Source organism: Geotrypetes seraphini, chromosome 3 (genome assembly GCF_902459505.1).
Source record: "Geotrypetes seraphini chromosome 3, aGeoSer1.1, whole genome shotgun sequence".
Lineage (NCBI taxonomy): Eukaryota > Metazoa > Chordata > Amphibia > Gymnophiona > Dermophiidae > Geotrypetes > Geotrypetes seraphini.
In genome coordinates, this window is record NC_047086.1 from 223125952 (window position 1) to 223145399 (window position 19448).

A 19448-nucleotide genomic window follows, 5' to 3' on the forward strand; every position below is an offset into this window, starting at 1 on the left:
AACCCCCAAGCTGTCATAACCCCCCCTCCCCCCTTTTTACATAGCCATGATAGAGGTGTCTACCACAGCCCAGAGCGCTAAATGCTCGATACTGCTCCAATGCTCATAGAATTCTTGAGAGTCGGAACATTTAGCTCCCCAGGCCATGGTAGAAACATCTACTGCAGCTCAGTAAAAGAAGGCCATAATAAGAATAACAATCTTCCAAATAAATAAGAAATACAAATAACTATTCTCAGGTGCAGAATCTTACAAAAACACAAAGAAAAAATTTAATTCTTTCAGACTTAAAGGCAAAAGCAACTAATTACAAGCCTATAGAAGGGAAATAAATATATTAGGTATCCAGATCTGCTCCCCCTTGTGGAAATTAAAGTACAGTGGATACTTGTAGCTTTAATAAAAACTAAACTACACATTTATGCAACTTATATTTGATGATATGGTTGCAGGGGCATTTTAGAAAAAAACAACACCCCCATCTGTAAAACAGCAGAATGTATTATAAGAAAGTATTTTCTCTTTTGAATCTCTCTAGAAACATCTGGGAACATCCATTTATTAAAATGAAGAAAAAATCTTCTCTTAGGGCTAGATTCACGAACCTGCCCGATCGGGCCTGATCCGGGCAAGTCCGATGAATTCCCTAAACTCAAATATGCAGATGGGGGGGCGATTGAAGGAACGCCGCCATCTGCTGGCATGGATCGCAAGTCTGCAATCCCAACGCATGTGCAGACCATCTGTAGATGGTCTGCAAATGTGTCTAGGCCCAACTGTTTTTTTGTTTTTTTTTAACTTTCATGTGCGCTGACTCTCCTGCTCTCTCCTTCCAAGTCCTGCTCTTGCTGCCTTCCCTGCAGTGCAAGCCGGCAGGTTTAAAGCAGGGCTGCACTGCGGCGTGCAGTCCCGTGGGTTCACACTGCAGGGAAGGCAGCAGAGCGAGGGGGAGCAGAGAGGACATGTCAGGCAGGCAGATCGGGGCTGACAGGGCAGAGAGCAGGGCTTCAATAGTGCAGGAGAGTCAGAAAGACATTTTCGACTGCTTCCCAGCAGTCGCTTCTTCAGTTGATCGTCCAGCCCAGTCGGATGTGAAATTTTGTGTTGTGAATTGCATCCCTGCCTACTTTACATGCGTTCCCCCTCTTTTGCATGCACGAATTGGAAGCAGATAGCAGGAGAGATAAGTGAATCAGGCCAGAGGGAAATTTGGTCGTAAAGGGTACACAATCGGTTTGCTTTGTGAATCTAGGCCTAAGTGTACATTCAAGTGTCTGAATGGTAGTTCGCCTGTGTGCAGGTTACAGACCGTCCACATCAGCTTCCTTGGTAGCTTCTCCTCAACATAACACATTCCTCCTCCCTCCCAACCTGTGTTTACATTAACAGGAATCACCTCCAATAGCTTGAAAAGTTTTATTTTCACACCTCTTTCTCTTGTCCATGCAACCACATTATCAGCAATTATTTCTGCATTAGTCTTCCCTTTAATTGCTTTTGCAAGAACAAAGGGGTTGATTATGTAAACGGTGCTTAGAAAATGGGCATCTGCCACATGTCAATCACAGACAGGCACCACTTACAGAATTGTAGCAACGATGGTGTAGAAAGGGGGGTATGTGGAGTTCGGTCCGACCTGGGCGCAGTCTTCCTTGGGGCGCTGGCACCCCTCCTGTTCTCTAGCCCCCTTCCCACTCCTCCCCCAGCCGCAAGCGCACCCCTTCCCTTCCCCCTGTACCTTTTTATCGTCGGTACGAGCAGCCACGAACTTGCTGCTCGCATCGGCTTCGGATCTCTCTCTGATGTCACTTCTGGGACCCGCACCTAGGAAGTGATGTCAGATAGCGCCGAAGCCGATGCGAACAGCAAGATCGTGGCTGCTTGTGCTGAAGATGAAAAGGGAAGGGGAAGAGAAAGGGAGAGGGGTGCCATTGCCCCTGGCACTGCTCACCCGCGCTACACCACTGGCTAGCAAGGACCTTAGGTGTCGGAAATGTAGACCAGGGTTTTACAGGCCTACTTTTCCAGCACTTAAGGTCCTTGCAGAATTGCAGCCAGTGTCGCCTAGTGATGCCAAAGTATAGCATCGCTCCTAAATGTACCCACATCTGGGCTTTGGCATCACTAGGTGCCACGGACCCAGGTGCTGATCCCAGAGGGTGCCTAGCAGTACCTGATATTTATTTATTTTTTTTTTAGTTTCCAGTTGTATTTTAATGGCGCAACCAATTATCACACCATTTAAACCCAATTAAAACACGTAAGTACCAGTAGGTGTAATCTAGGTGACTGCTGGCGCCTAACTTTTGGCGACTTTTTGAGAATCTGACCCAAAATGTCACAGATATCTGCCTCCTGGCTCCATACAAACCCTGTAATATTCCTCTTTCACCATATCTGGATATATTTGGCATTCTCTTCTGCCTTTAACATGACCCTGATATCATCAGGACAGCCATCAAAGAAAATGCAACCGATGCCATTCTGCTGCAGTTCCTCTTCAAACTATACATCCAGTGTTTTCATGATTCTCACCCGAGCCCTCGTCACCTTGTTGTGATCACCAAAGCAGCGTCCAAGTGAGTGATGAATCCTGTATCAATCCTGGCAGCTGTAGCAATCGCTCCCGTCTCTTAAACTGGCAAAGGCTATGTTGGTTATATCCACACTATTATATTTTGGCCTCTACCTAGCTTTCTCTAGAGCAGGGGTGCCTACACTTTTTGGGCTTGCAAGTTACTTTTAAAATGACCAAGTCAAAATGATCTACCAACAATAAAACTTAAAAAAAACACAAAGCACACAGTACACAGAGAAAATGTTAATTATCATTTATATTTTGGGTTTTTTTCAAAGAGGGCAAGGCAGATGACTTTAAAATATGCAAAGTCACCTCAATAACAACTATACAAAAATATACAAATATATCCCCTTCCCTTTAACTAAACTACGATTGCAGATTTTAGCGCAAGGAGCTGCATTGAATGTCCTGCGCTGCTTCTGATGCTCATAGGCTCCCTGCGCTAATAACCGCTATCGCAGTTTAGTAAAAGGGGACCATAGTACAAAATATAGACAGCAGATATAAATTCTCAAAAAGGACACATTTTGATCACTAAATCGAAAATAAAATAATTTTTCCTACCTTTCTTGTTTGGTGATTTCATGAATCTCTGGTTGCACTTCCTTCTTCTGACTGTAAATTCAATATTTCTCTTTCTTTCTTTCTGCCTCCTGCATGCTTCCTCCAGTCCTGACTTCATTCCATTCCCCAACCAACATCTCTCTCTGTCCCTCCATGAGTCCAACTTTTTCTTCCTCTCTCTCTCACTGCCTGCCCCCTGCCACCCGACACACTCCATTCCCTAACCAACTTTTTCTTCCTCTCTCCCTACCCCCCTCCCTTTCTTTTTCTCTCTCCCCCATGCCCCCCTTTCTTTCTGCCTGTCTCTTACTTTTCTGTTCTTTTTTTCACTCTTCATTTTGCGCATTTCTTTATCCTCCTTGCTTTTTGCCTGCCCTTTTTTTCTGTACTTCTTGGCTTCTTGTCTCAGGGAGGTCGACTGGTTCAATCCAATGAGGTCCAACACTCCCAGCTTTCTCTCTTTGACCTTTAATAAAAGCTAACCTAATCACAGGAATCTTCTCTCTGCTGAAGTCACAAGACATGTGTATTCCACTGACACAGGTAGAATTGCAGTCCACATCAGTACAACTCTTTATTTCTCACTTGCAGGTAAGAATGTCCATCAGTATGTCAAGTTTCTCCATAAATCTGTCTTTCTCCTCCAGTTTTGCTCTGTCTGCAGAAACTTTGCTGGCTTGCTCCCACATGGATTTCAACTTTTCTTTAATCCTAACATGGCTCTTTAAAACAGGACCACTGAAATTTGGATTTGCTTTATACCACTCAGCAAGAAATCTAGTCATTAGGTCATTGGCTAGTTCATCAATGCTGTCATTTTGTCTGTCTTGATCACTGATATCTCTCAAATACAACTCATATCTAATGAGTTCTCTGCAAGTTGGTAGCTCAGGTAAATCAGCGTTTCTCAACTCAGTCCTGAAGTACCCCTTTGCCAGTCAGGTTTTCAAGATATCCACAATGAATATGCATGAAATAAATTTGCACATAATGGAGGCAGGGTATGCAAATCAAGTTTATGCAAAGTCAATGTGGATATCCTGAAAACCTGACTGGCATGGGGGTACTCCAGGACCGAGTTGAGAAACACTGATGAAAATGAGGCCAAACTTGCAGTCTCATTTTTCTTTTGGACATTTTCAATATTAGATTGTCACTATGATGACGCTATTTTGAAAACCTGTAGATGAGAAAATGAACCTGATGTGTTAGCGTCAATAAGGGTAAATAAGTAAGATAAACTGATAATTGAGACACAAAAGGCATTAATATGCAATGCAAACATATAAAAACGATTACACTGGTTAAAACTCATTTTGGTGCCTCAAATGGATCTGTTTCTGGGTATATTTGACCTGCTGATTCAAAAAAATGGCACCAGTTTTCTCCTATTAGCTCTAGTTTTTGAGATACAGAACATGTGTCATATACCACTCTTCACTCATGAAAATCAGGTTTCTTATTTAAAAATTAGATATACCGCCTTATCAAAATTCAAAGCGGTTTTACATAATATAAATACAAAGTATAAAAACAGCGTACGTAAAAAAACAAATTACAAATAATGCTACAAACAATCAGACGCACTGACAAACATTAACTTACCGATACAGGATGGAAAAGGGCAGAAATACAATTTGTATAAAGAGAAATCTACTTATTTCATACCAAAAGCATAAGTTTATGATACAAACTTTCCAGTCAAAGTTCCTTTTGTAAGTTTCCGAGAGTGGGATCTGCCAGGACAATCCCGCATAAGATTCAAACAATAGTCTGCCATCATGTGTGAATCCCATCTTTCTTGGTATCTTGCTTCCATTTGGGGTTTTAAAAAAAAAATTAGTTATTCATTTTCAATAAAATTATCACAAGATTACACTTGTTACAGCAACATGAAAAGTATAAGAACATCAGAAAAAAAGAATAGCCTTACTAGGTCAGACCAATGGTCCATCGAGCCCAGTAGCCTGTTCTCACAGTGGCCAATCCAGATAACTAGTACCTGGCCAAAACCCAAAGAGTAGCAACATTCCATGTTACCAATCCAAGGCAAACAGAAGCTTCCCCTATGTCTTAATAACAGCCTATGGACTTTTCCTCCAGGAATTTGTCCAAACCAGAGGAAAATGAAAAACAGATTAACCAAGAAAGTTTTATTTCCTAAATAGACCACAATAAGAGGGGAGCGAGTTCACAATAAAAGGAGTATCAATTGAAGAAATAAAGTATAATGCATCCACACAATTCCATATATCTCTTACTTGACCATATATATATATATATCTTACTTGACCATTTTACACTTGATTTCAAACAATCTTCTTGAGATCATGAAAAGATTTCAACTGTACAGGAATTAAAAAAAATATAATTCAAGCCACCCAAATAGATCAGGCATTTACATGAATAGAGCAACTTAAATGAGGCCCCCAGATCCAAAACTTCTTGTTTAACGGTTTAAAAAAAAAAACCCTGATGTTCTTGCATCACTTTAGTCACATCTGGGAAGACCAAAAGTTTATGACCAAAAAACAGAGCTTTTGAATTACAGAAATCCATTTTCATGATATAATTCATATCTTGTTCATAAACAAAAGCAGCAACTAAAGTAACTCGATGAAGACTTTCCATCACTGACTGCTCCAAAATCTCAGATAAATTATTCAAATCCAATTTCTGATTTTCAAGACCAACAGAAGATTGCATTGGAACATCACCATCTTGGGTACTTCTCTTAGGCATTTCCAAGTAAAATAATCTATTCACAGGAGGAACCATATCCAAGGAAAAATGTAGAACTTCCAAAATGTATTTTTTTAAGCATACGTTTTGGCAAAATCCCAGGATACATAGGAAAATTGAAAAACCGAAGATTTAGGGCTCCTTTTACTAAGCTGCGCTAGCGTTTTTAACGCATGCTAGACGCTAACGCCTCCATTGAGCTTTTCCACGTAGCGCAGGGGTTAGCGTGCGCTAATCTACAGCGCTTGCCAAAAACGCTACCACAGCTTAGTAAAAGGAGCCCTTAATTTTCTTTGTAATTTTCAATCTGTTTTATCTTTCTCCTTATTGAAACATTATCTTTTATGGCAACAGATCTGAATTATTGTAGAGAAGAAATAACTAATTGAAATTGTTGAGACTTAATGAAAGAGTCTTGTTTTAGCTCCTGAACAGTTTTAGAGATAGTATCCATTGTAGAAATCAAAGTTGTTACCTGTATAGAAGATTCTTGAACCACCGATGTCAAGTCCATAGCCGCCTTCCAAACTGTTTCAAGTGTAATCGCCATGCAGGACCCAGAACTTCCAGCCCTAGAGTCACTTCGATGTTCATAGCATCATTCCAGCGGGGATTGCCCTCACTTGGAGCCTCTGGCGATTGCATTCCAACCAAACCTGCTTGCTCTGTCGGCGAACCCACCTCCGACACAGGACACGGCAGATGAGTCAAATCCGGGGAAGAAAGAATAACAGAAAGCTCAGCGACTCCTTCCACATATGCTTTAGCAGATCTCTCACCACCGGTCAAAGTCGCTAGATTCCCAGTGAGATATTTCTCAATGTTTTGTTGCAGCGGAAAGGAAGTGTGGTCCAGTGAGGAGGTAACCTGCACATTTCCTTTCCTTTTAGTATGCAGCATAATAAATTGTGGCAAAAACTAACAAGAATTCGCAGCTCAACACAGAAGAGAAGCAGAGCTCGCCACGTACGTGCCACCATCTTGGCCACTCCCCTCTGGCTTCCATTGTTTTTAATGTCTTAGTGAATTCTTTCATCTTGCTCTTCGCTTAGGTCACCAAGGTTCTCTGGGAAGTGATTGTGCAGATAATAGACTTTAACACTCATGTTACAGCCAAGCCTGTTGAAATGAAGGAGCATATCTTCTACTAATTGTGTGTAGTTGTCTGCCTTCTTGTTGCCAAGAAGATTTTCACAACATGAACAAATGAAGACCAGGCACATGATTCGATTTCATTAATTTATGCTATGAAATGTGGGTTATTTATAAGTTGTCTGATCTGTGGACCATCGAAAATTCCTGCTTTCAATTTTTCCATTGTAAGTCCAGGTAACATATGTGCTATGTATTCAATGCAAGAACCGTCTTTATTCAAAGCCTTTACAAATTGTTTCATCAGGCCTAGCTTTATATGTAGTTTTATATGTATGATTCTATCTCGTGCTACCAAAGGTTCATTGATTACATTTTGTCCTCCAACCACCACATATTCCCTTGGAGGCCAATCTTTTTTTGCCCAATGTTCATGTTTGGCTCTACTATCCCAAACATAGGTGGTGGAACGGGGGGCCACAGGGGCCGTGGCCTACCCAAAAATTTCATCCCTGGAGGTTCAGGAGAGCAGTGGGCAGGAGCGAGCATTCCACGCTCCTGCCCACTGCTAACCCAGTCAGTGGCAGCAGATTTCTTCTGCAGCTGAGCAGCAACCAGCAGGAGCGTGCTTTGATGCTGCCTGCTCAGTGGCTTCTTTGACTGGCTCCCTCGCAGGGAGAGGTGGGTGCAAGGGGTTGGGAAAGACAGATACTGCACGTACTGGGAGAGGGTTGGGAAGGACAAATGCACGGGCTGGGGGGGAGGGGGTTAGGAAAGGAGGTAAAGAGAGTTGCTGCTCAAGTACAGTAGTGGAAAGGGAGAGACCTAAATGCTGCTGGTGGGGGAAGGAAAAGTAACAGAGAATTGTTGGACATAGGTGTGTGGCGTGAGATGATGTATATGGGGAAAGGAAGAAAGATGGAGAATTGTTGGACATGATAGTGGTGGAGAGGAGGGAGGGAGAAATGTTACACAGGGAGAGAAGAGAGATGACCCAAAGAAGGGAAAGATGTCAGACCACTGGAATGGGAAGGAGAGAGAGAGAGAGAGAGAGAGAGATGCCAGACCATGGGAGAGGAGAGAGATTCCAGACTATGGGAAGGAGAGAAGAAAGATGCCTGACCATATGAGGAGGGAAGTGGGAAGACAGAGATGTCTGACCATGGGAGAGGGAGGAGATGGTGCATAGCGATGGGTGCGACAAGGAAGAGATAAGAAGAAATGCTTCTTATGGATAGATGGGAGTAGGGGAGAAGAAAAGAGAGATGGTACACATGGATAGATGGGAAGGGAAAGCATGGAAAAGTAGATTTTGAGAAGAAAGCAGAAAAATGGAAGAAAGTTGAATGTTAATGCTAAAGATGGATGTATAACTTCATTTCCAATAGAAACAGAGAATATATATCCAAAAAGAGAGTCAGTAAAGCTTGTTGGATAGATCAAGAACAAACCGACTATAGTGAAAAAACTGGTATCAAGGGAGTAATCCTATATTTATATGGTACGCTCAGAGATATGAAACTCCAGAAGAGGGGGAGGTAACCCCCTCTTATATTTAAGAGTTTACCAGCCAGTCATTGCAAATTTCATATTGAAATTACTCTCTGAGACCTGTAAGTTCAATTTAGTTTTAAATATATAATTTCTTTATGTGAAAAATCTTATACGTTGAGATTTGCATGTGAAGAAATCACTGGAAGGCTAGATAGACTTCACTTATCTTTTGAAAAACGTTCTATACAGACACAGACCGTGCAAGTCTGCCCAATACTGGCCTTAGTATATATGTATATAGTAATACTTTGAGTTTGTGGTCCTGTATTTGCATAGGGGTTATCTGTGTTCTGCATGTATGACCAAGGCCAGGTGTTCTGATAGGAATGAATGTTAATAAACATACAGTGTGCTTTGTGTAGTTTAATTTTGTGGTTAACTATTATGTATTGTTAATAAGATTATATTGTGTGTGTGTATATATATGGAAAATGAATGGTAAAAATGGAATTACAATTAGTACTATTATGGGGGCGGGGTCTGTGGCAGAGCTTGCAGGCCCCCCCAAACAAAAAAGCATTCCACTGCCTATGATCCCAAAGGCATAAAAAGCAAGGATATTTTGTGTAGCCAGTTTGTTGACTAAGAAGAAAATTAACCATCTTCAAGTCTACACAAATCACCCATTGATGTTCTTGGTAATTTATCTTTGCCAAGACTAAAGAGATGGCCATGTACTCTTCTTTCATTCTGGTGGAGTGACTGATTGGAATAGAACCATAAATTCAACCATATCGAAGAAACTAGAGCTGATTCAGTCTAACCAAAGCAATTTTCTGAATTAGCGCTCCAAATAACCCCAGGAACAGGTCAAAAAATCCAAGACACCAAGAAATTTTTTTTTTGATGGCCTGTGTTATCAGATAGATAGATAGATTAAAAACTGACAAAGCTCAGGGCCCAGACAGAATCCACCCGAGAATACTGAAAGAGCTCAGAGAAGACACTGCGGAGTTACTACGGCAGATTTGTAACCTATCTCTGAGAACAGGGGTAATCCCGGAGGACTGGAGAATAGCAAATGTTACACCTATCTTCAAAAAAGTATCGAGAGGTGACCCAGGGAACTACAGACCGGTGAGCTTAACCTCAGTTCCGGGGAAGACGGCCGAATCATTGATCAAGGAAAGTATCAATGAGCATTTAGAAAAAAATAATCTGATGAGACAAGCAAGCATGGTTTCTGTAAAGGAAGATCATGCTAAACAAACCTACTTCATTTCTTTGAGGGGATAAGCGAACAATTGGACAAGGGTGACCCCATAGACATCGTATATCTGGATTTCCAAAATGCCTTCGACAAGCTACCTCATGAGCGCCTACTAAGAAAACTGTGGAGCCACGGGATGGTAGGGGACGTGCACAGATGGATCAGGAATTGGCTGGTGGACAGGAAACAGAGGGTAGGAATAAAGGGACACTTCTCTGACTGCTGCACGATTTAAAAAAAAAAAAAAAAAAAAAGAGAGAGAGAGAGATCAAGTGTAGGAAGCCTGAGAGGCGAGCTGAGGGGAAGGAGGCAAGGTGTGAAAAAGTACAGAATGAAGGATGGGAATGAGAAAGGAGACAGGGAGAGAAATATAGGGTTGGAAAAAGGATAAAGAGTATTTGGAGAGAGGGATAATAATAATAATAATAATAACTTTATTCTTCTATACCGCCACAATTGTGCGACTTCTAGGTGGTTTACAACTGAAGAGAGCTGGACAATCAGTGAGTTACAATATGCAGATAATTAATGAAATTACAGTATACAGAATCATGGAAAAGCAGCAATTACAATATACAGTTTGTTTAGAAATTCAGAGGGGTCCTTTTAGATAAAGTGGCAAAATACATAGTACAGTTTGTTTAGAATTTTTTTTTCAGGGGGGACATATTAGGAAAAAGAAAAGGAAATAATGATTGGTGTAGTTGAAGTTTAGGTGATATATTTGTCGAATAAGGCAGTTTTTATGGTTTTCTAAAGGCGACGTAAGTCACTCTAGCTCCATTTATGTAGTTGTCCAGCCAATGTTGTTGTTTGTTTGCTTGGTACATGAAAGTTTTATCCAGGAAGGTTTTGTATTTACAGCCGGTAATGCTTGGATATGCAAATAGATTGCAATTTCTGGTTTGCCTCGTGGGACTGTATAGTACAAAGTGTGATAATAAGTATGTGGGGGCTAGTCCCCATATTAGTTTGAAGCATATGCAAGTGAACTTGAATATTATTCGTGCTTCAACTGGCAGCCAGTGCAGTAGTTTGTAGTAGGGGCTGACATGGTCACTTTTTTTTAAATCCAAATATCAGGTGGACTGCTGTGTTCTGAACTAATCTAAATTTACTCACTGTTTTTTTGGGTATACCCATATAAATGATGTTGCAGTAATCCAGTGTAGAAAGTACTAGTGATTGCACTAGTAGTCTAAATGATAATGGGTCGAAGTATTTTTTGATGGCCTTTAATTTCCATGATGTCAGGAAACACTTTTTTACCACTGATTTTGTGTGTTCAACCATTGTCAAATGTGTGTCTAATGTGACTCCTAATATTTTTATTGTTTTGGTAATCGGGTAGTCATGATCTTTTATATGTAATGTTGTTTTTGTAATTTTGTCCGTTGGGCTTGCAAGGAAGACTTTAGTTTTTTCTGTGTTTAGTTTCAGCTTGAAATTGATTGTCCAGTGTTCTATTTCGGTCCTAATATGAGAAATGTAGTCTGAGGTCTCGTTTGTTATGCTGTTCAGTGGGATTAAAATGGAAATGTCATCTGCGTATATGTAGTAGTTTAAGTTTAGCTTTTGTAGTAAGTGTCCTAGGGATGAGATGTAAATGTTGAATAGTGTTGGTGATAGTGGTGATCCCTGTGGTACTCCCGAGGGGTTCCTCCAAGGTTTCGAGTATGTCCCATCACTAACCACACGGTAAGATCTATTTGTTAGGAAACCCTGTATCCAGTTTCTTACTCTTCCGGTAAGTCCTATTGAATCTAGGCAGTGTAGCATTATTTCATGATCAACAAGATCAAAAGCACTGCTGAAGTTCAGATGTTAAATCAGAGCACTTGTTCCTTTGCTGAATAAGCCGTATAGGTGGTTTAGGATTGAAGCTAGGACTATCTTAGTGCTAAACCTTTTCTGAATCCTGATTGGTGTTCATTTTAGTATGCTAAATTTGTCTAGATAGTTCATTAGCGCCATGTTAACCAATCCTTCAAGAAGCTTGGTAAATAAGGGGATGCTCGCTATGGGTCTGTAGTTGGTTTTTAGGGCTAATGAGGTTTTTTGGTCTTTAGGGATGGGTGTGATTAGTATATGTCCCATTTCCTCGTGGAATGTGCCTTCTGTGAGAGTGGTTGTTACCCAGATAAATAGATCCTTTTTAAAATCTAATGTGGCAGTTTTCATGGTCTTGGAAGGACATATGTCCAGTAGGCAGTTTGATTTACTATATTTGTTGTACAGGGTTAGAAATTGGTGCCAGTTTGGAGGTTCAAAGTGGTTCCAAAGCATGTCTACTCTGGGTTCTTTTTTGTGGGGTCTGAGTTGGAATTCGAAGTTGGGTGAGGGTGGAGGTATGGTCGCTCTTATGTCTAAGATTTTGTTGTTGAAGAAAGTGGCAAGGGTTTCTGCCGGGGGCATACATTCATTTTTTTGTATTAGGATTTGGGTAGTGTCTGTAAGTCTGTTTACCAATTTGAACAGTTCTTTGCTATTTGTTTTGTGCGTAGTGTTTTGTTCGTTTTTCTCTGATTAGGTTTTTGCAGTTTTTCATTTTTTGTTTCCAGTTTGTTTTGTCTTCATCTTTGTTTGTTTTTTGCCAGATTCTTTCTAGTTTTCTTAGTTCCTATTTTAGAGTTAGTATTTCTGAGTCAAACCATTTGCTTATTATCCTTTCTTTCTTTTTGTATGTTTGGAGAGGTGCTATTTGATCTAGCACTTCTTTGCTGAACTTTGCCCATCTATTTGGGAAGTCCTGTATTTCCTCGGTTTTGGGTTGAAGTTCGTAGTGGGCCCAGAATTCTGTTTGATTTATGGTTCCTCTTCTGGTGATTGTGGTTGCTTTTGGGTTATTTTTTTGTGTTTTTGTTGGGGTGATTTTTTTATGCCAATGTATATCAAAATTACATATGTAGTGATCTGACCAGATGCATTTTTCCCAGGCCCCGGTGCTAAGAAGGATTTTGGGGTGAGCAGAGAAAAAGGTCTGGTGGGAGAAAGCGAAAGAAAGAGAACAGTGAAGAGGAGAAGTAGAGAAGCAAGAAGGGGAAAAGAAGTAAATAAGAAAATGGGTACATGCGGGCAGGGCATGGTGGGATAGCCTGGGCAAGTGGGATGCAGGCCTACAAGGGGGGCAGACCTTCAGGGATGGTGGCACAGGCCTTCGGGGGGGGGGGGACAGGCAGGCCTTCAGGGGGGGTCCTGGTGTAGAATTATATGGAGGGAGGGGGTTTCAAAGAGACGTGCATATGCCAGACTTGGGGTGGGAAGAAATAATGGGTCTAAAAACAGAGGAGAGGGAGAGAGATGGTGGACAATGGGATTTAGGGAGATAAGGAACAGAAAGGGAGAGAAGTTGGACACAAGGGATGGTGTGGAGGGGGGATAGAGATACTGGAGAGGAGGGTAGTTGGGAAAAGAAAGGGAGACATGCTGGATGAAAGAGTAGTTGAGAAAAGGTGGATCTATGGATGAGACGAAAAAAAGGAAAAGATGCCAGACCTCCAGGGAAGGGAAACGGAAGGGGAGGACAGAGCTGGCAGATGGATGGTTAGCACAGAAAAAGAAGAAAGATGGAGACCCTGGCAAGCAAGTTATCAGAAGACAACCAGAGCCTGGGACCGACAAGATTTGAATAATGACCAGACAACAAAAGGTAAAAAAACTAATTTTATTTTCTGTTTTGTGATCACAATATGTCATATTTGAAACGTGTATCCTGCCAGAGCTGGTGATAGACCGCAAACGTGAACTAGGATTTAATAGAGAGAAAAAGTCTTTGTTGTTTGTTTACACCACAGCGCCAGTGTGGTTAGGAGAAGGCAAAGGGGGTGAAGAGGCTATAAAATAAACCCACCAGGATGTTTGGAAAAAAACACCCAATTGGGCAGGAAAATCAAATCGAATCGAAATTTTTTTCCTGAATCTGGCAGCATTCTTCTGGAGGGGCTAAAAGAAAATTAGCAAGATAAGCCCTAATTTCTCTTTCTACAGCATTCTTTCTGATTGGCATAGATGTATGGAAAGTACACAAGCAGTGACTATAATGGGTGGGAACTAGTGCTGCCTGATTCATTGATTTGAACCAATTCATTTCAGTGGATCGATTTGAATCTTTAAAAAAAGATCAGACTCACCAATTCAGTGAGTCCTGAGTCTCTTCCTGGTCTCCTAAAGCAGCAGCAATGGTGGTGGTAGTGAACAGGCTGCTCTTGGCCTGCCCTCCGGGGCCTTACCTCTGATGATGCAGCAGAGGGAAGCCCTGGGGAGAAGGCCACAAGCAGCCTATTCACCACCGCTGCTGGTGCTCTAGGAGTCCCAAAAGTTGAGGTCTCACTGGAAAGGGGGGTGGGGTTCAATCAATCAGGAAGTGCTGTACAGGGGGATAGGAGGGAGGAATGGAATTCCCTGTTCCTGCGCAGAATCTTCTGTCAGTGTCAGCACCAAATCTCGTGTCACAGTACCAGCAGCAATTCCCATGTGCTGCCTGTCACTGACCCAGAAGTCTCTCCGCAGCAGGGGAGGGGGAGACTTCCAGGTTAGCAGCAAGCAGCATGCGATACACTGTTGATACTGCAATTTGAAAAAGCAAACCTTGGAGTACAGGGGAGGATAGGACAGTTGGTGGCACAGGGGGAGAGAAGAGGAAGGAAAATTGGTGCCACAGGACAAGGGGAAGCTGAGAGGAAGGAAAGATAGTGGCACAGGGAGAAGAGGAGACATGGTGCATGGAGGGGGATAGAGAGATGCGCCCTCACCTGGTGTACTGCATCCAGCACTGGTCACCGTACATGAAGAAAGACATGGTACTACTCGAAAGGGTTCAGAGAAGAGCGACTAAAATGGTTAATGGGCTGGAGGAGATGCCGTACAGTGAAGATTGGAGAAACTGGGCCTTTTCTCCCTTAAAAAGAGGAGACATGATCGAAACATTCAAAATATTAAAGGGAATAGACTTAGTAGATAAAGACAGACTGTTCACACTCTCCAAGGTAGGGAGAACGAGAGGGCACTCTAAAGTTCAAAGGGGATAGATTTTGTATAAACGTAAGGAAGTTCTTCTTTACCCAGAGAGTAGTGGAGAGCAGGAACGCTCTTCCAGAGTCTGTTGTAGGGGAAACACCTTCCAGGGTTTCAAGACTAAGCTGGACAAGTTCCTGCTAAATTAGACATACACAGGTGATGCTGGATTCATTTTAGAGCACTGGTCTTTGACCTGGGGGCCGATGCATGAGCAGACTGCTGGGTGCGATGGACCACTGGTCTGACCCAGCAGCAGCAATTCTTATGTTGACATGGGGCACAAGGGAGAGAAAGGTGTTGGACATGGGATAGATGAGAGGGAGATAGAGAAGGTAGAAGTTGCGAAATGTTGGATCGAGGAGAATGGAGTGATGGAGATATGCCTGGACATGGGAGTGAGGGAACAGTGTGAGAAAAGCTGGACCATGAGGGGGGGGAAGTGTAGCAGGGAAGAGATGGGGAGAGTCAGGCTATGATGGTGGAGAGAAGATGTTGGGCTACAAGGGTAGAGGAAGGAAGATGCTGAGAATGGTAGAACCCTTAGGGGGAAGAGAAGGTGGAAAGAAAACAGATAAGAGGATAGATACAACAGGGTAGAAATATGGTATTGGAGGTAAATTGAAGATGAAAGGGAATGGAGGTCTGAGGATAGAATGAGATGGGGAATTGGAGAGAAGATGGAAATTTGATAGGTAGCTGAACAAGTGAAAAATAGAAGAAAGGCAGAAAAGAGCTAAAAAGGAATGATCAATATGTCTGAGGCAGTGTAGTGAGGGAATAGACAGGAGAGAGTAAAGACAGATAGCAGCCTCTTGAAGGAGAATTAGCAGAGGACAGGAAAGCAGAAAAAAGAAACTGGAACATGATAAAAAAGAGAACATCCAGCCAACAAAGGTAAAAGAAAAACATTGTAACTGTTTTGAATGGAATATGGGTAGTTAGCAAAATACTGTTTTAACATAAAACTTGCAGAATTTGCTAATTTTGTGTGCAGAATTTTGAATTTTTTGCACAGAATTCTACCAGGAACAAACAAAACAGGTAGAAAGAGGCGAGAGGGAGATATCTTGCATATGGTGGAGGGGAGGAAGACATGCATGGTTAAGAGAGAAAAATGTTGAACATAAGGAGGAGGGCAGGGAGAGACAGTGCATGGGGGGAGAGAAAGAAATGTTGCTCATAATGGAGGGGAACAAGGGAGAGATGCTGCATAGAGGAGGAGAGGTTTAACCCAGGGCACAAGCAGGGAGAGCGAGATGGCAGAAAGTGGGAAAAACAAAGCAAATTTGCTTACCTGTAACAGGTGTACTCCGTCGACAGCAGGGGAATGCAGTCACACTTGTTGGTGAAGTCATCTGACTGAGCCTGTGTGCTAATGCTCTCCCCTAGCAAATTCACTATTTAAGAAACTGTAGGCCGTACTTTATGAGCCTCAATTGAACCAGACGGTTGTAGGTTTGTTCTTGAGTAGCAAAAATTGATGCATTGGGCTATCCAAGAGGAAAGAGCTCTTTTTGATGCTGGCTTTCTCTAGTAGCTGGATTGTACGAAATGAATAGTTGGTTTGTCTGATGTAACTGATCAGTTGCTTTGAGATAAAATAGTAATGCTCTTCTGCAGTCTAGCGTGTGGAGAGATTGCTCTGCTGTAATGAGGAGGGAATAACGATGGTAAAGTTATAGTCTGGTTTAGATGAAAATCTGACAAGTTTAGGAAGGAATTTTAGATGAGATTTTAATTGGGGGTTTTTAAATTAATTTAACATATTACAAGATAAACTTGTTAAAGCAACACAGTGAGTTCTAAAATGAAGGAAAAAAGAACACATGTATACACTTCCTTGAACCACAATTTAAGTGGGAGAGTGTAGCATGTACCTTGTACCAATTAAATAAGGAATACAAAGGACCTTAGCATTATAATCCCTCTCTATACATAACCAGTCAGCTAATGCTCAAGCAATTTTTTTTAATCCAAAAATGGCTCAGGAATGGAAGCACCAATAGATCTTGTTTCCTGACGCATTGCAAGAAACTGTTTTCACCTCTCTTGAATAACTTTAGTTACATCAGGATACCTCAAAAAATAGTTGAGGAATGTTGGAAATAAAGGCTTATGAGTGTTCAAGTCCTGCTCAAAAACAAAGGAGACCAACAAAGCAAGCCCTAACAGGTGAAATGTTATTTAAATCCATTTGAATAGTCTGGGGGTTATTACTATTTATGTCTCCTTAGAGGTATAAGTTCTGAGGAATATTTCTTTAATCATTTCTAATGGAGAAATTCCAAGGGTTTGGGGGAAAATTTAAAATTCACAAATTTAGTCTGCAATTGTAATTCAATTTTCATGTGTAATGCAGCATTATCAGTTAGCGTGAATATTTTAAATTCCTGAAGAGAAGATACCTCTGACTGAATCTGTGTAATCATGGTCTTAAAATCTGAATTGCTCTGCTCAAAAGATTTAACTAAGTCATCCATTTTCCTTGCCAGAGCTTTTACCTCTCCGGATGTCTTGGTTGCAGCAGTATTGAGTTTCTGAAGCAAAGTCCAAATTGCTTCCAGCATGACCTCCTTGTGTGGTTCTTCCACCTCGGTTCTCAATTCCATCGCTCAAATGCTTCCATTCTTGGATCCCTCTTTAGGCAATTCATTAGTTGCAACTTCAGCAACTCCACTGAATGTAGTTGCTGCTGGACAAGGAGAAATCGCTGCCGTCTCATGCCCCAGCAAGGAAGCAGCTACTCTTTCCTCATTAGGTAGGTTCCAATGGTGAATTTCTCTATTGTTTGCTGCATAAGAGGCAGTGACCTTCACTACGCCTTAGATAGAGATTAGAGATTCCCAATTGCTGTTGCCTATATCAACTCTACTATCAAAATGGTTGAGATGACCTCTTGCAGCAGTTACATGAGACTATAACTAGAAGTCATGCAATTTTGTTTTAATGTATGCATGTTTATACATGTTTATTAGATTGACAATTTAGTTTTTTGGGTTGTTAGGTGTTTTTTGATTACTGTATTAGTGACCCCTAATGTCGGGTCTACTTTACTGTATATCCTGGACTGAAATAAACAAGTTTTGTTTTATCCTGCTGCCTCCTTTGGATTGCTCATTGTCTGTTCCCACTTGCTTCCTTGTTAGCAGTCATGAAGCCATTTTGAGAGAACAGCCAGCAGGGGCAGGAGTACCTGGAATTGCTCCTGCCCCAACTAGACCACGGGAATTGTAAGATAGGCCTAAAGGGGGTGCTTGTAGGAAGGAGGGGGGGACAAGACAAAGCACAAGTTTTCAGCTTTTCACTGAAAAAAACTAGTTTAGCCAATACTGAAACCATGGCCACAGCTTTGGTCAAAACTAGGCAAAAATTACTTGGGGCCCTGTTTCAACACCATATCCAACCCAAAATTCTGTCAGTATGATTTGCAGTCCCTGACAGCTGTGCACCAGCCCCCAAAGTAAAGGCTTCACACAATCAACAAGGACCTCTATGAGCAGTGAAAATGAAGTTTTAATCAGAAACACCAAATGTGAGGAGAAAGCAAAAAATAAATCCCACAAAGCTGATGCTGCAACTTGTCAGCACTAAACATTTTGTCCAAAGCTCATAAGATACCACAGCCCAATAAGTAAGTAATGAAAACCCTTTCCACCCCCTCCAAAGAAAAAGACCCTCAATGCTCACATACCCTTAGAGCAAATTAACTGTAGAAGGTTCTTTTCACTCAAGGAGAATAAGCTAACTTGGGAGGGGAGAGAGGGAGGAGCCGATTCCTCTCAGAAGTTCCCAGGCTCCTGAAAAACTAACTTCTCTTAAAAATTATTTTTTAAGTAAAGAGAAAGGCGCACCCATTCCAACTGATTACTATATATACTCATAAGTTAAGACCCACATTTTTCCCCCCAAAAAGGAGGAAAAATGGTCGACTTAAATATAAGTTGAGCAGCTTAATATTCAAGTGCTTTGCCAGGATCTACATGCGGCATCCCCTCCTTACCTTACCAGGCTCGGCACCCTGTACCTCTCTCCCTCCCTCCTCTGCTAGGTTCTGCACCCTTTCCCCCCCCTGCCTATCGTACCTCCTCTCTGCCAATATCCTGCATGCCGCCATGCCTTCCCTATAACCCGTGTATCTGGAATCCCTGGTAGTCCAGTGATAGTGGGCAGGAGCAAGCTTTCTGTGCTCCTGCCCCGAGTTCTGACAGTTCAGCTATATTGAGCAGGAGGGCACTTTGGGTTCTGCGTGGCTTCCTGAATGGCTGCAGCAAGTCTCATGAGAATTCGTGAGAGCCATTCAAAATTGAAAGTTTCATATTAAACTGTACCTGCTGTGCACCTCCTTGCATTAATCTCTTCATAAGTGCAGTTAATAAATTCCAATAATAAAGGACAGAGCCTACAAGTCTTTAATCTGTCTCCATCTGCTGGCTGATGGGCATAACCCACAAGTTCTGAACTGGTCTGGTAAGGATGCTAAGGAAGGACTAATTTACTAAGCTTTTTTCATCAGACAGACAGAAGAGAAAAGCTTTAGCACATCAGGCCATAGGTGTTTCCAAACACAGGCAGTGTCCTCTTCTAGAGGCTTTAAATGTTAGCTCTACAACTTCTCAGCTCAGGCCAACAGTCTAGCTCAGACTCAGGTCTCTTGCACAGCAACATTCAGCTAGTTAAGGTGAGACCAAC